At 41.7% G+C, this 21,496-nt stretch overlaps 1 protein-coding gene across 5 annotated transcripts in view; it reads left to right on the forward strand.

The window, feature by feature from the left end:
• The window catches only part of GNL3L (G protein nucleolar 3 like), a 96,494-nt gene that overhangs the window by 48,491 nt on the left and 26,507 nt on the right, over window positions 1-21,496 (forward strand). The window contains exon 17 of one of the 5 annotated variants that reach the window (XM_074391826.1): window positions 14,774-17,901. The exons of 2 other annotated variants lie outside the window; for them this stretch is intronic. The gene's annotated coding sequence lies outside the window, so the exon portion shown is untranslated. 2 more of the 5 variants (XM_074391829.1, XM_074391828.1) reach the window with 2 other exon arrangements.

A 21,496-nucleotide genomic window follows, 5' to 3' on the forward strand; every position in this document is an offset into this window, starting at 1 on the left:
CTCGAACTCCTGGTCTTAGGTGAGCCACTGCACTTGGCCTTTTTTTGAGACAGCGTCTTGCTAGGTTACCCAGGCTGGTCTCAAATTCCTGGGCTCAAGCAGTCTTCCCACCTCAGCCTTCTGAGCAGCTGAGATTATAGGTATGTACCAGTGCACTTGGCTTGAGACATCTGATGTCATCCTAATTTGTTTCTTCAATAGATAATATGTTTCTCAATCTTTATCACTTTTGAGCAATGTAATTATAATGTGCCTTGGTGGGTTTTTTTTCTTTTATGGTTTTCTGCTTGGAGTTTATTCAACTTCTTGGATAATTAGGTTTATCGAGTTCATCAAATTTGGAAAGTTTTGGCCATTAATCATTTTTTTTTTCTCTTCCCCTGCTTTCCTCCTTCAGGGACTCCAGTTACCTATTTTAAGCTACCTGAAGTTGTCCCACAGATCATTGATGTTCTTTGCATTTTTTGTATTTTTTCCTCTCTGTGTTTTATTTTGAGTAGTTCCTATTTTATGCCTTTAAGTTCGCAAATCTGTTTTCTGCATTGTCTAGTGTGCTGTTAATCTCTCCAGGGTGTTTCTTCAATTCAGACATTGTAGTTTTCATCTCTAGAAATTAAATTTGAGTGTTTTTTTTTTTTTTTTTTTTTTTTTTTTGAGATGGAGTCTCACTCTGTCACCCAGGTTGGAGTGCAGTGGCATGATCTCAGGTCAGTGCAACCTTGGTCTCCCAAGTTCAAGTGATCCTCCTGCTTCAGCCTCCTGAGTAGCTGGGATTACAGGCATTTGCCACCAGGCCCAGCTAATTTTTGTATTTTTAGTAGAGATGGGGTTTCACCATGTTGGTCAGGCTGGTCTTGAACTCTACCTCGTGATCTGCCCACCTCGGCCTCCCAAAGTGCTGGGCTTATAGGCGTGAGCCACCCTGCGCTCAGCCAAATTTGGGTGTTTAAAAATATTTTTTATTCCTGTATTTACCTGTTTGAACATATGGAATATAGATAACAAATGTTTAATGTACTTCTCTGCTAATTCTAACATCTTTGGAAGTTCTTAGTCAGTTTTGTTTGATTATTTTCATTATGGGTCATATTTTTCTGCCTTTTTTTTTTTTTTTTGCTTGACCAGTAATCTTTAATTTTATTCCAGGCCCTGTGAATTTTGCCTTTTTTTTTTTTTTTTTTCTGAGATAGAGTCTTGCTTTGTCACCAGGTGCCAGGCTCGAGGGCAGTGGTGCGATCTTAGCTAGCTGCAACCTCCACCTCCTGGGTTCAGTCAATTCTCCTGCCTCAGCCTCCTGAGTAGCTGGGACTACAGGCACATGCCACCACGCCCAGCTAATTTTTGTATTTTTAGTAGAGACGGGGTTTCACCATGTTGACCAGGATGGTCTCGATCTCTTGACCTCGTGATCCACCCGCCACGGCCTCCCAAAGTGCTGGGATTACAGGTGTGAGCCACCGTGCCCGGCCTACAATTTCTATCAGATTTTGTATTTATTGTCTTTCTTCCTGAGTTAGTTTTGGAAATTTGTGTTTTTCTAAGGAATGTGTTTATATTTTTCAAGTTATTTAAGGTTTTTTTTTTTTTTTTGAAACGGAGTTTTGCTCTTATTGCCCAGGCTGGAGTGTAATGGCGTGATCTTGGCTCACCTCAACCTCCGCCTCCCAGGTTCAAGTGATTCTTCTGCCTCAGCCTCCTGAGTAGCTGGGATTATAGGCACGTGCCACCACACCCGGCTAATGTTTTGTATTTTTAGTAGAGACAGGGTTTCTCCATGTTGGTCAGGCTGGTCTTGAATTCCCGACCTCAGGTGATCCGCCTGCTTCAACCTCCCAAAGTGCTGGGATTATAGGCTTGAGCCACCATGCCTGGCCTTTTTTATATTTTATATATTGTTGATATAGTTGAATTTACATATGCCATTACATTATTTGTTTCTATATACCTCATGTGTTTTGTGTTTCTCTACCCCCTTTTTCCCCCCTTCTTTTTTGTTGTGGTAAAAGCTATGTAACATAAAATTTACAATTTTAACCATTTTTAGGAGGACAGTTCAGTGACATTGAGTTCACTCACATTGTTTTGAATCATCACTGCGTCTATCTCCAGAGCTTTTTCATCTTTACCAAATGAAACTCTGTACCCTCTAAACACTAGCTCCCCATTCTCCTTTCCCTCCAGTCCTTGGTAACCACCCTTTTGCTGTCTATCTTTAAGAATTTCACATATCTCAAATAAGTGGAATCATAGAATATTTCTGTTCTTGCAACTGGCTTATTTCACTTAGCGTAATGTTTTCAAGGTTCATCCATGTTGTAACAGTTCACAGTCTTCTTCCATTTAGACTGAATAGTATTCCACCTTCTCCCACCCCAACTTTTGAAGTGTAATTGACAAGTAAAACTTGTATACATTCAAGGTGTACAGTGTGGTGCTTTGATACGCATATCCATTGTGAAATGATTATCACAATTCAGCTAATTAACATCATCTCACATAGGAACTTTTTTTTTGTTTGCTGAGAATATTCAAGGTCTCTCATAGCAAATTTAAAATATACAATACATTATTATTAACTATAGTCATCATGCTGTACCATAGATCTCCAGAAATTATTCATACTGTAACTACAAGTTTGTACCTTTTGACCAACATCTTCCCATTTTCTTCACCACCTCTAGCCTCTAGTAACCACCTTTCTACAGTTTCTAAGAGTTTGACTTTTTTTTTTTTTTTTTTTTTTTTTGAGATGGAGTTTCGCTTGTCACCCAGGCTGGAGTGCAATGGCGCGATCTCGGCTCACCGCTACCTCCGCCTCCCAGGTTCAGGCAATTCTCCTGCCTCAGCCTCCTGAGTAGCTGGGATTATAGGCACGCGCCACCATGCCCAGCTAATTTTTTTGGATTTTTTAGTAGAGACGGGGTTTCACCATGTTGACCAGGATGGTCTCGATCTCTTGACCTTGTGATCCACCTGTCTCGGCCTCTCAAAGTGCTGGGATTACAGGCTTGAGCCACCGCGCCCGGCCAAGAGTTTGACTTTTAAGATTTCACTTAGAAGTGAGATCATGCAGTATTTGTCTTTCTGTGTCTAAACAGTTTTACTTAGCATCACGTGCTCCAGGTTTACTTATGATGTCACAGATGGTGGAATTTGTATTCCATTTGGTAAATGCCTATAGTTTGGATTTCTGGGTTACAGAGTAAGTATATATTCTCTGTTATTGGAAACTGCAGAAATGTATGGAGTTCCAGTTTGCATCTTCTCCAGCACTAACTGATATTAATGTCCTTTTTTTTTTTTTTAAACCTTACCCATTTTAATAGTTCTGTAATAGTATCTTATTGTGGTTTGAATATGCAATTCTCTCATGACTAATGATGTTTGGCTTTTCATGTTCTTATTTGACATTCATACGTATTCTATAAAGAAGGATCTGATTAAGTATTTGGCTTTTTTTAAAACATAGGTTGTTTTGTTACTTAGTTTTGTGAATTCTTTATATATTCTACCTATATGTCCTTTGTCTTATATGTGATTTGAATATATATTCTCTAAGTCTGTGTCTTGCTTTTTATTCTCTTAACTATGTCTGTCATGGAGCAAAGGTTTTAAATTTTGTTGAACTTTATCATTTTTATATGAATTGTGTTTTTGGCATTCTGTCTCAGAAATCTGTCTTTACTTTACCTAAAGTCACAATGATATTCTCCTATTTTTTCCCTAAAGTTCTATAACGTTATATTTAAAAGTTAAGTCTGTTACCATTTTGATTTCTTACATAAATTGTAAGGTTTTAAAATTAATTTAGTGTAAGTTTTTGAGTTAGCGTCTTGCTCTGCCTCTCAGGCTGGAGTGAAGTGGGGCAGTTGACCTCCCGGGCTCCAGCCATCCTCCTCCCTCCCTCCCAAGTAGTTGGCACCACAGGCATGCACAACCACACCTGGCTAATTTATTTTTATTTTTATTTTTGTGGCGGTGAGGTCTTGCTATGTTGCACAGGCTGGTCTTGGTCTTAAACTCTTGGGCTCAAGAGATCCTCCTGCCTCAGCCACCCAAAGTGCTGGGATTATAGGCATAAGCCTCCATACAGAGCTAAATGGTGAGGTTTAGATTAAAGATTTTTCTTTTAGCTGGGTGTGGTGGCTCATGCCTGTAATCCTAGCACTTTGGGAGGCCAAGGTGGGCAGATCATGAGGTCAGGAGGTCAAGACCAGCGTGGTCAACATAGTGAAAGCCCATCTCTACTAAAAACGCAAAAATTAGCTGGGCATGGTAGTCTGTGCCTGTAGTCCCAGCTACTCAGGAAGCTGAGGCAGGAGAATTGCTTAAACCTGGGAGGTGGAGGTTGTGGTGAGCTGAGATCACGCCATTGCACTTCAGCCTGGGCAACAGAGTGAGACTCTGTCTCAAAAAAATTTTTTTCTTATAAAATGTGTGTGTTTGCAATCCCAATTTTTTCAGCACTATTTAAAAAAAGACTATCCTTTCTCCATTGAATTGCCTTTTCACTTTTCTCAAAAATCAATTGACAATATTCATGTGGGTCTATTTCTGAAATCTCTATTGTATCATTGTTCTTTCTGAATCTGAAATATCTATTGTATCATCTGTCCTTTCATCAATACCACACTATACTTTTTGGTAAGTCATGATATTAAATAGTGTGAATTCTTTAATTTTGTTATTTTGATTCAAAATCGTTTTGGCTATTCTATTTTGTTGTTTTTCCATATACATTTTAGAATCAGTTTGAGGATATCTACAAAAAATCCTGCTGGAATTTTTTATTTTTTATTTTTTTGAGACGGAGTTTCGCTCTTGTTACCCAGGCTGGAGTGCAATGGCGCGATCTCGGCTCACCGCAACCTCCGCCTCCTGGGTTCAGGCAATTCTCCTGCCTCAGCCTCCTGAGTAGCTGGGATTACAGGCACGTGCCACCATGCCCAGCTAATTTTTTGTATTTTTAGTAGAGACGGGGTTTCACCATGTTGACGAGGATGGTCTCGATCTCTCGACCTCGTGATCCACCCGCCTCGGCCTCCCAAAGTGCTGGGATTACAGGCGTGAGCCACCGCGCCCGGCTCCTGCTGGAATTTTTATTGAGATTATGTTGAAACTCTAAACCAACTTGGGGAGAACTGCCATCTTAACAACATCGAGTCTTTTAACCCATAAACATGTATCTCTCCCTTTATTTTTTGTTTTATCATTTATTTATTTATTTATTTTTGAGACAGAGTCTCACTCTGCCACCCAGGCTGGAGTGCAGCGGTGCAATCTCAGCTCACTGCAGCCTCTGCCTCCCAGGTTCAGGTAATTCTTGTGCCTCGGCCTCCTGAGTAGCTGAGATTACAGGCGCCTGCAACCATGCCTGGTTAATTTTTGTATTTTTGGTAGAGACAGAGTTTCACCGTGTTGGCCAGGCTGACCTCGAACGCGTGGCCTCAAATGATTTGCCCGCCTTGGCCTCGCAAAGTGCTGGGATTACAGGTGTGAGCCACCATGCCTGTCCATCCATTTTTATTTAAAAAGTATTTTTAGGGAGAAAGTCTTGCTCTGTTGCCCAGTCTGGAGTGGAGTGCAGTGATGTGATCACAGCTCTGTAACCTCAAACTTGCTTTAGCTGTCTAAGTAGATAGGACTATAGGCATGTGTCACCACACTTGACTCATTTTTAAATTTTTTGTAGAGATGAGGTCTCACTATGTTGTCCAGGCTGTTCTCAAATTCCTGTCCTCACATGATCCTCCTGCTTCAGCCTCCCACGGTGCTGGGATTACAGATGTGAGACATTGCTCTCAGCCTCTCCATTTATTTATATCTCTGATATCTGTCATAAATCTTTTGTAGTTTTCAGGAGATTCTACACGTACTTTGTTAGATTTATAACTAGCTTTTGTGCTATTGTAAATCGTCCCTTAAAAGTTTTTAATTTCTCGGCCGGGTGCGGTGGCTCATGCCTGTAATCCTAGCACTTTGGGAGTCTGAGGTGGATCACCTGAGGTCAGGAGTTCAAGACCAGCCTGGCCATCATGGTGAAACCCCATCTTATTAAAAAAAAAAAGTTTTTAATTTCTCAAAAAAATTTTTTTAAAATTTCTAATTTTGTATTGCTAGTATATGGCAATACATGGATCCTTTTGGATCTGCCTGTTTCACTTAGCAAAATGTACATTAGATTAATCTGTACTGTTGCATGAATCAGTAGTTTAATTTTTAATTTTAAAGTAATTATAAAATCATAGACAATTGTAAAAGTAATATAGAAGTACCATGTTACCTGCACCCAATTTCCCCAAATGCTTAAATTTTATGTACTTACATGATCAAACCTAGAAAATTGATTTTGATGGGGTGTGTATGTATATTTATATGTCATTTTCCTACATATTTAGATTGGTGTAATTACTGCCACTATTCATCACCATACAGATATGCTATCCCTTTACAGTTATGTGCACCTTCTCCCTACCTTTCCTCACCCTGAGAGACCACTTACCTGTTTTCCATCCTTAAAATTTTGTCATTTTGAGAATCTTATACAAACACACACATTTAGCCTGGGAGTTTTTTTTTTTTTTTTTTTTAAATGAATCAATCAGTATTTATTTAGCTTACGAGTCTGCAGGTCACCCGATCAGTTCTTCTGGCCTGGGCAGGCTCACCTGACCTCAGATAGGCTGGTTCAAGCACCTGTGGTTAGCTGGCAGGTCATCTAGGGGCTAACTGGTCTAGGACAACCTCGCTCACTGTTTGGTAGTAGGCTAGCTGACAGCCACAGTCATGGAGAACAACTGAGCCATGTGTCTTTCATCTTCCAGCATGCAAACCTGGATTTGTTTCCATATTTGTTGCAAGTGTCCAAGATAGTGAGTTGGAAGCATGAAAGGTCCCTTGAGCCTAGGCTTAGAACTGGTGCAAGTTTAGTTTTTCAGTGCTGTACTAGCTAAAGCAATTCATAAGACCAGCCTAGATTTAAGAAGTGGGGAAATAGATACCACTTTTTGATGGGAGGAGCTGTGAAGTCACATTGCAGGGGGTGTGGATAGAGAGAGGCATGAACTATGGAGACCATTTCTGGAATCAATCTACCATACATCTTTTTTCCTACTCTGGTACCTTTTCACCTGGCTAACTCCTATGTATTTGTTAATTAAACTTTTCATTTTTTTTTTTTTTTTTGAGATAGAGTCTTGCTCTGTTGCCCAGGCTAGAGTGCAGTGGTACAATCTCAGCTCACTGCAGCCTCTGCCTCCTGGGTTTGAGTGATTCTCCTGCCTCAGCTGCCTCAGCCTCCCTAGTAGCTGGGATTACAGGTGTGCGCCACAATGCCTGGCTAATTTTTGTATTTTTAGTAGAGATGGAGTTTCGCCATGTTGGCCAGGTTGGTCTTGAAGTCTTGATCTTGGGTGATCTACCAGCCTCAGCCTCCCAGAGTGCTGGGATTATAGGTGTAAGCCACAGTGTATGGCCTAAACTTTTTATTTTTAGATGCAGTTGTACAAAACAATACTGAGAGATTCCATGTAACCATTACCCAGTTTCCCCCAATGGTAACATCTTGCAAAACTATAATACTATGTAACTAACAGATTGTTGATATTGTTAAAGTCAAAATATAAAACATTTTAATTTTATTTTTGTTTTAGAGACAGGATTTCACTCTGTAACCCAGGCTGGAATGCTGAGGCACCATCTCGGCTCACTGCAGCTTTGAACTCCTGGGCTCAAGTGATCCTCCCGCCTCAGCCTCTGGAGTAGCTGGGACTACAGGTCCGTGCCACCACACCTGGCTAACATTTTTAAATTACTTTTTGTAGAGATTCGGTCTTGCTGTTGCTCAGGCTGGTCTCAAACTCCTGGCCTCAAGTGATCCTCCTGCCTTGGGCTCTCAAAGTGTTGGGATCACAGGCATGAGCTGGTGTTCTCCATCAATGTTACCCTTTTATAACCACCCACCTCTCTGCTGTCATTATCCCCTCCTTAAACCCTGGCAACTACTAGTCTACTTGGAGATTTGTCCAAGTTGTTGCAACAAACAATAATTTGTTCCTTTTTATTACTGAATATCATTCCAAGGTGTAGATGTACTAGTTTGCTTAACCCTTCATCTGTTGAAGGACATTAGGGCTGATTCCAGTTTTATCAATAAAGCTAGGTTGAACATTTATGAACATTTTTTTGGTACAGATTTTGGTGTGAACATGTTTTAGTTTCTCTGGGATAAGTGCCCAAGAGTGCAATTTCTGAGTTCAATAGGAGTAGTAGTGCTTTTTGCTTTTGTTTTGTTTTGAGACAGAGTTTCACTCTTGTTGCCCAGGATGGAATACAGTGGTGCAATCTTGGCTCACCACAACCTCCGCCTCCCAGGTTCAAGCGATTCTCCTGCCTCAACCACCAGAGTAGCTGGGATTACAGGCAAGCGCCACCATGCCCAGCTAATTTTGTATTTTTCGTAGAGATGGGGTTTCTCCATGTTGCTCAGGATGGTCTCGAACTCCCAACCTCAGGTAATCCTCCCCAAAGTACTGGGATTACAGGCATGAGCCACTGTGCTTAGCCAGGAGTAATTTTATATTTATTGTTTGAAGAAACTGCCAAACTGTTTTCCAGAGTAGGTTTTGTAATTTGGATGTTTGTGCCCCAAAAATCATGTTGAAATTTGATCCCCAGAGTTGGAGGCGGTGCCTAATGAGAGGTGTTTGGGTTATGGGAGCAGTTCCCTCATAAATAGATTAAATCTCTCTCTGTCGGGGGTTGCTGAATGAGTTCTCAATGTATTAGTTCGCAGGAGAGCTGGCAACAAGAGTCTGGCACCTCCGTTCTCTGTTGCTTACTCTCTTGCCATGTGATTTCTGTACATGCTGGCTCCCCTTTGCCTCCCACCATGGGTGGAAGCCGCTTGATGCCTTCCTCAGAATTAGATGTTGGTGTCATGCTTCTTGTACAGCCTGCAGAAGCATGAGCCAAATAAATCTCTTTTCTTTATAAATTACCTAGCCTCAGGTATTCCTTTATAATAATGCAAATGGACAGTAGGTGTACCATTTTACATTTTCACTGACAATCTATAAGTGATAGTTTCTTTGCATCCTCACCAGCATTTGGTGGTGTTATTAGTTTTTATTTTAGCCATTCTGTTAGATGTGTAGTGATACTTCATTGTGGTACTAGTTTGCATTTCTTTTTTACTTTTTTTGAGTTGGAGTCTTGCTTTGTCACCCAGGCTGGAGTGCAGTGGTGCTGTCTTGGCTTACTGCAACCTCCAATTCCCAGGTTGAAGCAGTTCTCCTGCCTCAGCCTCCCGAGTAGCTAGGATTACAGGTGCATGCCACTGCGCTCAGCTAATTTTTGTATTTTTAGTAGAGATGGGGTTTCGCCATGTTGGCCAGTCTGGTCTCAAACTCCTGGCCTCAAATGATCACTCTCCTTACCCTCCCAAAGTGCCAGGATTACAGGCGTGAGCCACCACATCCGGCCTCTAGTTTGCATTTCTCTTTTTTTTTTTTTTTTTGAGATGGAGTTTTGCTCTTGTTACCCAGGCTGGAGTGCAATGGCGCGATCTCGGCTCACCGCAACCTCCGCCTCCTGGGTTCAGGCAATTCTCCTGCCTCGGCCTCCTGAGTAGCTGGGATTACAGGCACGCGCCACCATGCCCAGCTAATTTTTTGTATTTTTAGTAGAGACGGGGTTTCACCATGTTGACCAGGATGGTCTCGATCTCTCGACCTTGTGATCCACCCGCCTCAGCCTCCCAAAGTGCTGGGATTACAGGCGTGAGCCACCGCGCCCGGCTAGTTTGCATTTCTCTAATGGCTAATGATATTGAACATCTTTTATGTATTTATCTGTCACTTGTATTTTCTCTTCAGTGAAATGTGTATTCGTATCTTTTGCACATTTTCGAATCGGATTTATTATTATTATTTACTCTGGAGTCTTCAGAGTTCTTTATGTATTCTAGATACTAGTCATTTGTTGAATATGTGGTTTGCAAATAATTTCTCTCAGTCTATAGCTTGTCTTTTCTTCTTCCTAATAGAGTCACAGAGCCAAAGTTTTAAAATTTGATGAGGTCCTATTTATTGATTTTTTTTTTTTTTTTTTTTTGAGATGGAGTTTCACTCTTGTTGCCCAAGCTGGAGTGGAATGGCATGATCTCAGCTCAAAGCAACCTCTGCTTTCTGGGTTCAAATGATCCTCCTACATCAGCCTCCTGAGTAGCTGGGATTACAGGCGTGTGCCAACACGTCTAGCTAATGTTTTATATTTTTAGTAGAAATGGGGCTTTACCATGTTAGCTGGGCTGATCTCAAACTCCTGACCTCAGGTGATCCACCTACCTCGGCCTTCCAAAGTGCTGGGATTTCAGATGTGAGCCACCATGCCCGGCCATTGATTTTTTTCTTTATAGATCATTTATGTCAAGTCTAAGAATTCTTTGCCTGGTTCTAGATTCTGAAGATTTTGCCCTATATTTTCTATATGCTTTATGATTTTAGGTTTTACGTTTAAGTTTGTATCCATTTTGGGTTGATGTTTATATAATTTTTTTTTGAGACAGTTTTACTCTGTCACTCAGGCTGGAGTGCAGTGGTGCGATCATAGCTCACTGCAGCCTCGAACTCTCCAGGCTCAGGTGATCCTCCAACGTCAGCCTCCCATGTAGCCGGGACTACAGGTGCCTGCCACCACGCTGGCTAATTTTTCTATTTTTCGTAGAGATGGGGTTTTTCTCATGTTGCCCAGGCTAGTCTCCAACTTATGGGCTTAAGTGATCTGCCTGCTTCAGCCTCCCAAAGAGCTAGGATTACAGATGTGAGCCACCGCACCCAGCCAAAATTCAACATCTTTTCATGACAAAAACTCTACAAAATTGGGTATGGAAGGACATACCTCAACATAATAAAAGCCATGTGCAACAGGTCCACAGCTAGTATCATATGGAACGGCAGTATTTTCCAATATTTTCTTCTACAGATTTCTTTTTTTTTTTGAGACAGAGAGAGTCTCTGTCACCCAGACTGGATTGCAGTGGCACAGTCTTGGCTCACTGCAACCTCTGCTTCCTGGGTTCAAGCGAGCATGTCCAGCTAAATTTTTGTACTTTTATTAGAGACGGGGTTTCACCAGGTAGTTGGGCTGGTTACGAACTCCTGGGCTGATCCACCCGCCTCAGCCTTCCAAAGTGCTGAGATTAACAGGCATGAGCCCCCGCTCCCGGCCATGTTTATATATTTTTTAATTTTTATGGGTACATGATAGTTGCACACATTTATGGAGTACATGTAATTTTTGATGCAAGCATATTATTTGTAATGATCAAATCAGGGAAATTGGGATATCCATCACCTCAAGCATTTATCATTTATTTGTGTTAGGAGCATTCCAATTATAATCTTATGAGATTACCATGATATATGTGGTGTATGTTGACTGAAATGTTATGCAGCACATGATTGTACATATATTTTATTTCTTTATCTGTTGATTGCTCAGGTTGTTAATGTATATTGGCTATTGTGAATAACATGTAATGAACATGGTAGTGCGGATACCTCTTCAATATACTGATTTAATTTCCTTTGAACATATATATCCAGTGGTGGGATTCCTGGATCAAATGGTAATTCTGTTTTTAATTTTTTGAAGAACCTTTATATTGTTTTTCATAGTGGCTGTACCAATTTCCATTTTCTTTCTATTTTTTAATTTTTTAATTTTTTTATTTGAGATGGAGTCTCTCTCTGTCATCCAGGCTGGAGTACAGTGGCGAGATCTTGGCTCACTGCAACCTCTGCCTCCCAGGTTCAAGTGATTCTCCTACCTCAGCCTCCTGAGTAGCTGGGACTACAGGTGTGGGCCACCACGCCCAGCTGATTTTTGTATTTTTGGTAGAGACGGGGTTTCACCGTGTTGGTCAGGCTGGTGTCAAACTCCTGACCTCAGGTGATCCACCCGCCTTGGCCTCCAAAAGTGTTGGGATTACAGATGTGAGCCACTGTACCTGGCCTCCATTTTTAACAACAGTGTACCAGGGTTCTTTTTTCACCAATCTTCATCAAAACTTGTTTTTTTTTTGTCTTTTTGATAATTGCTAACATTTTGTTGAGAAATTTTGCATCTATGTTCATTGAGGATATTGCCTTGCAATTTGCTTTTCTTGTAGGATCCTTATCTGGCTTTTTAGTGGGGTAATTGTGGCCTCATAAAATGAGTTTGGAAGTATTCTCCCTTCTTTGTTTTTTTAGAAGATTTTGAGAAAAATTTGTCTTAAGTCTTTTTAAATGGTATCATTCACTAGTGAAACCGTATGGCCCTGGTCTTTTCTTTGTTGAGATATTTTTTGATTACCGATTCAATATTCTTACTAACTATAGGTCTGGTCAGATATTCAACCTCTTCATAATCTAGTCATATTAGGTTTGTGTTTCTAGAAATGTATCCATTTCTTTTAGGTTATCCAATTTGTTGGCATGTAATTGTTTATAGTAGTCTCTTACAATCTTTTATATTTATGCAGTATCAGTTGTAATATCATAACCTTTCATTTCTGATCTTATTTAAGTCTTCATGCTTTTTCTTAGTCTAGCTAAAAGTTTTATCAACTTTGCTTAAGTTTTTAAAAAACTAACTCAATTTTGTTGATTGTTTCTGTTGTTTTTCTAATCTTTGTTTCATTTTTATTTTTGCTCTAATCTTTATTTTCTTTGGCCTCAGTTTCTTTTTCTAGTTCCTTGAGGTATAAAGTTAGATTGTTTATTTGAGATCTTTCTTTTTTGTCAATGTAGGTATTTATTGCTATAAACTTTCTTTTTATAACTGCTTTTGTTTTCTTTTTCTTTTCTTTTTTTTTTTTAAAGATGGGGTTTCACCTTGATGGCCAGGCTGGTTTTGAACTCTTGACCTCAGGTGATCCACCCACCTCAGCCTCCCAAAGTGGTAGTAGGATTACAGGCGTGAGCCACCGCACCTGGCTAGAACTGCTTTTGATGCATGCCATACGTTTTGGTATGTTGTATTTCCATTTTTGTTTCTTTCAAGATTTTTTTTCTGGGTCAGGGGCTTCAAGATGGCTGATTAGAGGCATCTCCTATTAGCCTTCTCCACTAAGTAGAACCAAAATACTGAGTAGATAATCACACTTCAAATAGAATATCCAAGAGGGAGCACAGGAATTCGACAGAAAAGTGACAGAAAACACCTAAAGCTAGGAAGGAGAAGGAAACGAAGCATCCTACTGGGCCAAGCTCACTTGGGAGCTGGGGGAGACTCTCCAATGCAGGAAAAGGATAAGTGAGAGACCCCAGGAGTCCACATTCCCACCATGGACTCCTACAATCCTAGCTATAGAGAGCCCCTTGACCCTTATGAGCCCTGAGACTAACATAGGGAGCTCCCTGGAAACTTCATGAAGGTATTGCTCCAGAGGAAGCACTCATGGGAGGTCCCACAAGCCCCTGAGTCCTAAGCAGCAGTGGGGACACAGTGCCATTTTTAGAGCCCAGCCCACAGTGGACTGCATCCTGCTCTGTAAGCAGGGCTGAGGCAGCAATCCTGCACCCCCTGGAGAGGGGCGCCCATGTATTCTCACCTGCACCAAGGACAGATTCCACTTCCTGCAACCTCTATGGCTGCAAACTGCTGTGGGCCAAGACACCCACACCCCTCAGCTTCTTACCAATGGCAACTCCTAGGTAAAGCAAACTTGTCCTCCCCAGTAGCAGGGCCACAGTGCAGCTGCTGCCGCCTCTACCTGAGCATTCTGCCAACAGCCTGGGCCTCGTTTCACCTCTGCATACCACAGATGGTATCTGTAGCACCATTGAGGTGCCTGAGGGCACAGCTCAGCCTGAATCCGGCCCATTTGGACCTGAGCACACCATCCAGGAGCCTGAGGGTGGCCTGGCCCAGTCCACCACCAGTGGCACCTAAGTATTCCTCCTGGTGTTTGAGATCGGGTCCACTCAACCTGCTGCTACAACCATCGCTGGCACCCACCTAGACACCCCACCTGTAGGTTTGGGGACGAGGTCAATCAACCCACCACAGCCAGTTTCAATGCTAGTGCTGACTGACTACTTGGGTTTCAGAGGGTTTTCCCACTACTGTGATTGCTGTCACCCATGCCATGAACACTACCCAAGTGTTTGAGAACCTGTCCATCCACCTGGTCCACTGCTGCCATTTCTGGTACCTGAGCAAGCCATCTGAAGGTCAAGAATCAGCCTGCCTGGACCTGCTAACACTAGGCAGCGTATACTGCCATGGGGCCCAAGGGCAGGCATGCTCAGCCCACCACTGCCACCATGAAATGTTCTAGAAATGTTTGTTAGGTACCTTTGTTACAAAGTGAAGTTTAAATCCAATATTTCTTTGTTGGTTTTTCCGTCTGGATGATCTGTCCAATGCTAAGGAGATGGCATTGAATTTTCCTCCTATTTTTTATTGGAGTCTATTTCTCACTTTATGCCTAATAGTATTTGCTTTATATTGGGACCTCCAGTGTTGTGTTTTGGGTTCTGATAGAAATTTTATTAAAGTCATGTATTAATTTGAGATAATTACATTTATTTTATAAACTATAATAGGCCCTCCAAAACTTGAACATAGTATATAGCTCCACTAATTTAGGTCTTTTTCGATTTTATTCGTCAGTGTTTTATAGTTTTCAGAATGTAATTCCTATACATGTTCTGTTAGATTTACATCTGAGTGTGCCAATTTTTGGAACAATCGTAATAAGTTTTTTTTTTTTTATTTTTTTAAGACAGAGTCTCCACCCAGGCTGGAGTGCAGTGGCGTGATCTCAGCTCACTGGAACCTCCGCCTCTCGGGTTCAAGCGATTCTCCTGCCTCAGCCTCCCGAGTAGTGGGATTACAGACACCTACCATCATGCTCGGTTAAGTTTTGTGTCATTGGTAGAGACGGGGCTTCACCACGTTGGCCAGGCTGGTCTTAAACTCCTAAACTGAGGTGATCCTCCCGCCTCGGCCTCCCAAAGTACTAGGATTACAGGCATGAGTCACTGCACCCAGCCGGGGTTGTACTTCTAATTTCAGTTTCCACATGGTTGTTGCTTTTATATAGAAATATAATTGATTTCTGTATGTTTATCTTGTAATCTGTGATTTTGCTAAACTCACCAACTTGTACTAGGAGGTTTTTTTGGTAGCTATTTTGGGATTTTCTATGTAGATTATCATGCCCTCTGCAAATTTGGACAGCTTTTGTCTTCCTTTTTCAATCTGTATGTCTCTCATTTCTTTTCCTTGCCTATTGCATAGAACTTCCAGTACAATGTTGAATAGAAGTGGTATGAGGAGACATCTTTGCTTTGTTCCATATCTTAGGGAAAAGCATTCAGTCTTTTACCATTTTTTGGAATGTTAGTTGTATGTTTGTTTTTAGTTGCTCTTTGTCAAATTAAGAAAATATCCATCTATTACTATTTTTTCTGAGAGTTTAAAAATTCTCATTCATAGGTATTCAATTTTCTCAAGTGCTTTTCTGCATCAGTTGATATGATTATATGATTTTTCTTGTTTGGTCTGTTGACGTGGTGGGTTCCACTGACGGATTACAAATATGGAACCAGGCTGGGCATGGTGGCTTACGTCTGTAATCCCAGCACTTTGGAAGGCTGAGGCGGGTGGATTACTTGAGGTCAGGAGTTCGAGACCAGACTGGCCAATGTGATGAAACCCTGTCTCTACTAAAAATACAAAAATTAGCTGGGCATAGTGGTGCACACCTGTAATTCTAGTTACTCAGAAGGCTGAGGCAGGAGAATTATTTGAACCCGGGAGGCAGAGGTCACGGCAAGCCAAGATTGTGCCACTGCACTCAGCAGGTGGCAAAGCCAACCAGGCTTGTGTCCTTCTTTTCAGGGCGGTGAGTTACCCCAGGCCCTGGGCAGGTCCAGTGTTGCCATAGGGGAGCCAGGGACGAGAGTCAAAAATCCCGGAAGTCTACCTGGTTGACTTCTGGAAACTGGAAGGTACCGCCAGCCTACCGCCTATGTTCCGTTATGGCCCAAGGTCTCTTAGGTCAGTTTGTGGTCAGTTTGTGATAAATGCTTCCTGGCCTGGGACTCACCCTTCAGGACAGTGAGTTCCCCTCTGGCAAAGGGCAGGTCCAGAAATGCCATCCAAGAGTCATATCCTGGAATTGAAAACCCCAAGAGCCTGGTTGGTCCTCTACCACCCTGTGGTGGAGCTGGTATCTAAGGTGCAAGACAAAGTCCCCTTTATTTTTCCCTCCACTTTTCTCAGGAGGAGTCTTGCACCACAGCCATCACAGCTGGTAATGTGCTGAGTCTCCACTGAAGCCAGCAAGTCTCAGAGTCTCACCCAAAGCATCGCTGCTGGTTATTCAGGGCCTAAGGGCTCTTCAGTTAGCAGGTGATGAATGCTGCCAGGACTGGGCCCTTCTCTTCAAGGCAGTGGCTTCCTTTCTGGCCCGGGTGTGTCCAGAACTGTTGTCTGGGAGCTAGGACCTGGAAAGGGGGCCTCACAGCTCTGACTGGTGCCTTATCTTGTGTGGCTGAGCTGGTTTCCAAGATGCAAGGTAAAATCCTTCCCCCTCTTCTGTCTCCTGACCTCAAGTGGAAGGAAGGCATCTTTCTTGGAGCTGCAAGCTGTGCAGCCTGGGGTGAGGGGCGGAGTGATGCCAGCACTCCCTTAGCCACCCAGGATGGCATCTTAGTAGGTCACGTGCTCACCTCATTCCCTGGCCTTGGGCCCAGTTCAGCACTAGGACTTGCCTAGGTCTTGCAGTCCTTGTGGCCTAGACTGCCTTTCAGAGCACTTTAGCCCATGATGGCTAGGCTTGCAGGAACTCAAATTCTGACTGCTGGGATCATTGATTGCCCTCTGGCTAGGGCTGGTTTAATTGCTCCCTCCACAGGTGGGCATCCGCTGAGTCTGGTCTGGTTTTGCTTTCTGCTATAATAGGGTAGTGCCGAGTTCAATCCCTCACAGTTGCCACACTCTCTGTGCCGCCAGCACACAGGAATGCCTTCTGTACCCCGCTCCCACTGCCGCGGTATGGTGGAGGGGTGGTGCTGCTGTTTCAGGACTGTTTCTGTTACCTTTTCAGTTCCTGTTTCAGTGATAAGAAGTTAAAACCAGGTACTGTAAGTGCTTACGTGATGTTTTGTTCTTATGAAGGTATTCTGTTGTGTGCAGTTAGTTGTTAAATTGGTGTTCTTGCAAGGGGGACAATTGGTGGAGGCTTTTATTCTACCATCTTGCTCCACCACCTTACTATAATTATTGCTATATTAGGTTATAAGTTCCTCACTTAATGTTTAATTTTCTATCTTATTTCCTTTCTTTTGCTCTGCCTTCTTCTCTTGACAAATCCTCTTAGTTTTCCTTTATCGGAAACAGATTTTCTCTGAGAGGAGTATAAAAAGACGAGTGACAAAACCAAGGGTCACTCGAGGTATATGAAGCCTCTGGCACCAATAGTTACAGGAAACGTAAAAGAACCCAACTCCTAACCAGACGAACATAAATTCTTTTTTTTGTTTTTTTTTTTTTAAGACAGGGTTTCACCATGTTGGTCAGGCTGGTCTTGAACTCCTGACCTCAGGTGATCTGCCTGCCTTGGCCTCCAAAGTGCTTGGATTACAGGTGTGAGCTACCATGCCCGGCCCTTTTTTTTTTTTTTTTTTTTTAAAGCTCTCTCTTCATTCTCTTGGCCTTTCAGGAGTCTGATGGCATTAATGTTATATATTATTCTCTCCTGCTATAGTTCCACAGGTTGCTGAGGCTCTGTTCATTTTTCTGAGTCTATTTTCTCCCTACTTAGGCTTTCACTTATACCTCTCTAGTGGGAGACGTTGGATTTCCTTGTTTTTGCTACCCACATGTGAAATGATGTGGCCACTTTAGAAAACAGTTGGGCAGTTCTTCAAAAAGAGGTACTGTAAGTCCCAGCAATGCCACTGCTAGGTATAAGCCCAAGAAAAATAAAAACGTATGTCCAGACAATAATTTGTACACCGATGTTTGTACCAGCATTATTTATTGTAGCTAAAAAAATGAAACAATTTAGTCTGTCAACTGAAGAATGGACAAACCAAATGTATATCCATACAATGGAATATTATTCAGCAGTAATAGGAAATGAGGTATTGATCATACTATGACATGGATGAACCTTGAAACATTTAAGCTAAGTGAAAGAAGGCAGTCACAGAGGACTAAATATTGTATGATTCCGCCGGGCGCGGTGGCTCAAGCCTGTAATCCCAGCACTTTGGGAGGCCGAGGCGGGTGGATCACAAGGTCGAGAGATCGAGACCATCCTGGTCAACATGGTGAAACCCCGTCTCTACTAAAAATACAAAAAATTAGCTGGGCATGGTGGTGCGTGCCTGTAATCCCAGCTACTCAGGAGGCTGGGGCAGGAGAATTGCTTGAACCCAGGAGGCGGAGGTTGCGGTGAGCCGAGATCGCGCCATTGCACTCCAGCCTGGGTAACAAGAGCGAAACTCCGTCTCAAAAAAAAAAAAAAAAAAAAAAAAAAAAAATATTGTATGATTCCGTTTATATGAAATGTCCAGAATAGGTAAATATATGGGGACATAAAATAGATTCATAGCTCTCTAGAACTGGGGGGTTGAGTTGTGGGCATATGTGAAGTGACTGCTAATGGTATGGAGTTTTTTGGGGCTCATGAAAGTGTTTTAAAATTAATCGTGATAGTGGTTACACAAACTTGTAAATATACTAAAAACCAATGATGTGTACACTTTAAATGGGTGAATTATATGCTATGTGATTTATATTTCTTTTTTTTTTTGAGACGGAGTTTTGCTCTTGTTACCCAGGCTGGAGTGCAATGGCGCGATCTCAGCTCACAGCAACCTCCGCCTCCTGGGTTCAGGCAATTCTCCTGCCTCAGCCTCCTGAGTAGCTGGGATTACAGGCACGCGCCACCATGCCCAGCTGATTTTTTGTATTTTTAGTAGAGATGGGGTTTCACCATGTTGACCAGGATGGTCTCGATCTCTTGACCTCGTGATCCACCCGTCTCGGCCTCCCAAAGTGCTGGGATTACAGGCGTGAGCCACTGCACCTGGCCCATGATTTATATTTCAATAAGAGTTTACAAATAAGAAAAGAAAACCCAGAGAACTTAACATCTTGTATTTCCTGAGGTTCCAACATCTCTAGCAAGTATGCTTGTTTCTCTTCACCTTTCAGAGCCTTCTTGTCTTTGTTTTATGTATAATATCTAGGGTTTTTAGTGGATAGAGAAAATTGCATTTAATTCATCTTGTCCTATTTGCAGAAGTCATTTGTTTTCAAAATTACCTTTTCACTTTTATTTTTAAAATTAGCTTATAAATTTTTTTATTGTCCTATAAACTTTAACACACATATAGATGGGTTAACGCATATATGTTAATCCTGGTTACCATAACCAGGATACAGAACAGTACTATTAACCCCCAAACTGCTGTGTGCTATTTCTCTGTAGTCATACCCTTTCCTCATTTCTAAATTCTGACACTACTGGTCTGTTTTCTGTTACTATATAAATGGAATTATAAAAAGAATAAGTGATTTTTGGGAGTAGCTTTGTTTGTTCAGTGTAGTGCCTTTGAGATTCATTGAGGTTGGTCTGTGCATCAGTAATTTGTGTCCTTTTCTTCTGGATTAGTATTCCATTATATGGGTATACATACCGCACGTTGTCTATACATTCAGTCATTAAAGGATATTTGCGTTGTTTCCATTTTTGATGATGAGAAATGGAGTTTTTCAAAACATTTGTGTACAGGATTTTTATTTACATAGTTTTAATTTCTCTAGGGTGAATACTTGGTATGGGATTTCTGGGTCATATGTTAAGTATATGTTTCACTTTATAAGGAACTGCCAAACTGTGTTCCAGAGCAGTTCTGCCAGCAAGGTTTGAGAGTTCTAGTTCTCCTGCATCCTCACCAGCACTTGATATTGTATTTTAAAATTTTATGTATTGTCATAGTATATGGCAGTAGTTATCGTACTTTTAGCTTTTATTTCCGTAATGGCGAATTATGGTGAATATCTTTTCATGTGCTTATTTGCCACACTATAGCCTTTTTGGTCAAGTGTCTGCTTGGGTCTTTTGTCCATATTTAAATTGGATTATTTGTTTTCGTATTATTGATTTTTGTGGATTCTGGCTACAAGTTTTCTGTTGAATATGTGATTTGCAAATATTATTTCTCGCTTGGTAGTTTATCTTCTTTCAACAGTGATTTTCTAAGAGCAAAGGTTTTACAATTTGAGGAATTCCAATTTATCAATTGTATCTTACTTAGATTGTGCCTTTTCGTCTAATAACTTTTTTTTGTTTTTTTTTTTACTTTTTTTCTTTTTTGTCTACTAACTCTTTACTTATGCCCATGCCATAAAGATTTTCTTCCACATCTTCTTCTTCTTCTTCTTCTTTTTTTTTTTTTTTTTGAAACGGTGTCTCGCTTACTCTGTAGCCCAAGCTGGAATGAGCTGGTATAATCTTGGCTCACTGCAAACTCTTGTCTCCTGGGTTCAAGCAATTCTCTTGCCTCAGCCTCCTGAGGAGCTGGGATTACAGGTATGCGCCACCATGGCCAGGTAATTTTTGTATTTTTAGTAAAGTTGAGGCTTTACCACGTTGTTGGCCAGGCTGATCTTGAACTGTTGACCTTAAGTGATCTGCCTGCCTTGGCCTTCCAAGGTTTTGGGATTACAGGCATGAGCCTGTGCTCCCAGTCTATAGATTCTCTTTATCAAGTCAAAGAAATCCCCTTCTATTCCTGTTTGCTGAGTGTGTGTGGGGGGTGTTTCTTTTTTTTTTTTTTTTTTTTTTTGAGAGAGAGCCTCTCTCTGTTGCTGAGGCTGGAGTGCAGTGGTGTGATCTCAGCTTACTGCAACCTCTGCCTCCCCAGTTCAAGTGATTCTCCTGCCTCAGCCTCCCAAGTAGCTGGGATCACAGGTGCCCACCACCATGCCAGGCTAATTTTTGCACTTTTTAGTAGAGACCGGTTTTGCCATGTTGGCCAGGCTGGTCTCGGACTCCTGACCTCAAGTGATTCACCTGCCTCGGCCTCCCAAAGTGCTGGGATTACAGGCGTGAGCCACCGCGCCCAGCCTTGCGTGTTTTTTTTTTTTTTTTTTTTTTTTTTTTTTTTTTTTTTTTAAGTCATGAATGGATGTTGAACTTTTTCAGTTGATTCTCTGCATCAATTGATACAATAATTTGTGTTTTTAAAATTTAATCTGTTTGATATAGTGGGTTACGTTTTTGTTTGAACCAGTTCTGCATTCCCAAGACATACCTCCCTTGATTGTGAAGTTTTCCTCTCCTTGTAATTAAGGAGAGATAGGAGAATTGCTGGAGTGATATGTGGATGAAGTAAAAGGGGGTGGGATCAGGTGTCCAAGTAGAAAGGTGGGCCTTAGGAGCAGCAACCTATAATCCACAATAATAGGATTGGCATATGTGTAA

This window comes from Saimiri boliviensis, chromosome X, assembly GCF_048565385.1.
Source record: "Saimiri boliviensis isolate mSaiBol1 chromosome X, mSaiBol1.pri, whole genome shotgun sequence".
NCBI classification, from domain to species: domain Eukaryota; kingdom Metazoa; phylum Chordata; class Mammalia; order Primates; family Cebidae; genus Saimiri; species Saimiri boliviensis.